The following is a 2,124-nucleotide window of genomic DNA, read 5'->3' as shown; positions in this document are numbered from 1 at the left end:
AAAAAAAAAAAAAAAAAAAAAAAAAAAAAAAAAAAAAAAAAAAAAAAAAATCATAAATTATCCCTCAACGCCTTTAAGAGGGAGGGAAAAAAAGGGATATTATGAATTGCGGTATTTGGTTACGTCCCTTTCAGCTATTAGTTCAAATCTTTTGGAATGAATTCTTACATCCTCTCGGGGTCGATTGAGAAAGTACCAGTAATATGGTTTCATTAATCAACTACGAGCAGTTCTAAATTTCTGAACTTGCGACTATGTTACAATTAGTTATGATTTTAACTAAATCAAAGAATTAAAAATAAAAAAAAAGCAAAACAAACCAATTACAATCAAACGGAAATAGTACCACGTCAGCTACGATTGGTACTTGTACGAACGTCAGTAATAAACTCCATCTCACCAAATACACGTGTGGTGTGTGCGTTTACGCAGGCGCGAGTTAACTATATTTATGGATATACAAAAAGTTGTCAATTCTTACATGTACATGAGTATATGTTTGTCTATTGGAAATTGAAATGCATATTCTCGGCATCGGGCAAAAACTGGGTTGAGGCTTTGTCTTAAGTTCTTAAATATATATTCACAGTGGTTTAGAACTCACAGGTGTTTGTTCGGGCAGGACTTCAGAAGGAAGCACCGTAACTTATGTTTTAAAATTTCTTGATTTTTATACACACACATCTTTAAACACCGGGAGAGATGGAATCTGGGGTACTACTAACTCGCCGGAGTGTTAAAAAAATTGAATTGATTATTTTTTTTTTTTTTTGAAAATGGTAATTTTCTAAGCTTAAATGATTATTCGAAAAATATGGAAACTATACAGCCGGTTGCAAAACAGAGGAATGGAGCAATAGAATGGTAAATTAAAGGAATCAGAATCCTAAACGCCAATGCTTAAAAGAGGAACCGAAGACATTTTCGGAAATAGATAAAAAGAGAAAATTTTCGAGAGTGGGGGGGATGCTTGTTCTGAAACTCTGCTGTTTCTCAATTATATTAATAAGTCGCAAATCTGTAAATTTAGCCACTAAAGAGACAAATATAAATTTATAATTACTCCAGTTATAGGAAACAAGCTTATCATAAATTATATTAACAATAGCTAAATACCAAAATATGTTAGAATTTTTACATTAGAAGAATGTCTTTATGTAAATGCTGCTAGTCAGTGGCCTTTAGATTCGGCTTAAGAATGAACGTGGAAACATGAACTCGGTATTCCGCTCTACTTGAATATTTACCATCAGATTGCTGATGGTAAATAAATATATATATATATATATATATATATATACAGTATGTGTTCGTGTGTGATTTTTAGGAAGGGGAATATTTTCAGAGCAACAATTTAAATGACGTGATGTTGGTGTCTTGAAACCGGCATAAAATCATGTGCATGTTGTATACGTGTATGCAAAACTTGTGCGTATAACATTTACAAATCATTTGCGGGAAGATTTTACGGTTACTGGCGATGCAAGTTTTTATGCTGATAAATCAAATAATTTGTATACTTACTAAGTTGAAGCGGGGGAGTATCCCAGGATTTACTATAAATATATATTTATCTATTAACGTTATTTATATAGCCGTCACAATGTTAAGTAGACGTATAACTTGCTTGTGCAAAATTATCGTTACTATACTAATAATACTGTCGCCAGTTTTAAAAAGACTCAAAGTTTTAAAGGTCTTTAGTCTAAGTCGGAGTGAGATCATCAGCAGCAGCTACACCATCTACAACCCCGCACTGTTAAATCAGTTCACATACTGACTTCTCTCCACCGACACCACCACTGTTACTGATATGGTAGTATGTACTAACTTCCTTACCATTACTGCTGATCAACAATATCACTCCTCATAAGTACACATCGCTAGAAATAGCAGTCAAATCTCCTCCCTCGAAATCACATCCTACCATTTTTTTTTTAAAGAAAAATTGTGTAATATAATCCTAGGCGCGGGAGTGGCTGTGTGGTAAGTAGCTTGCTTACCAACCACATGGCTCTGGGTTCAGTCCCACTGCGTGGCACCTTCAACTATATCCGACCAATGCCTTGTGAGTGAATTTGACGGAAACTGAAAGAGGCCCGTCGTATATATATATATATATAT

At 34.0% G+C, this 2,124-nt stretch overlaps 1 protein-coding gene across 6 annotated transcripts in view; it reads right to left on the bottom strand.

Annotated features, from left to right (window-relative positions):
- The window catches only part of LOC106868898 (arylacetamide deacetylase), a 49,368-nt gene that overhangs the window by 40,905 nt on the left and 6,339 nt on the right, over positions 1 to 2,124 (bottom strand). The window contains exon 1 of one of the 6 annotated variants that reach the window (XM_014914700.2): positions 1,525 to 1,993. The exons of 2 other annotated variants lie outside the window; for them this stretch is intronic. The gene's annotated coding sequence lies outside the window, so the exon portion shown is untranslated. Of the gene's footprint in view, positions 1 to 320; positions 408 to 1,524; positions 1,994 to 2,124 lie in introns of those variants that run through there. 3 more of the 6 variants (XM_014914394.2, XM_052971028.1, XM_014914548.2) reach the window with 3 other exon arrangements.

Source organism: Octopus bimaculoides, chromosome 10 (assembly GCF_001194135.2).
Source record: "Octopus bimaculoides isolate UCB-OBI-ISO-001 chromosome 10, ASM119413v2, whole genome shotgun sequence".
NCBI lineage: Eukaryota > Metazoa > Mollusca > Cephalopoda > Octopoda > Octopodidae > Octopus > Octopus bimaculoides.
This window is presented reverse-complemented; position numbering and strand designations above follow the sequence as displayed.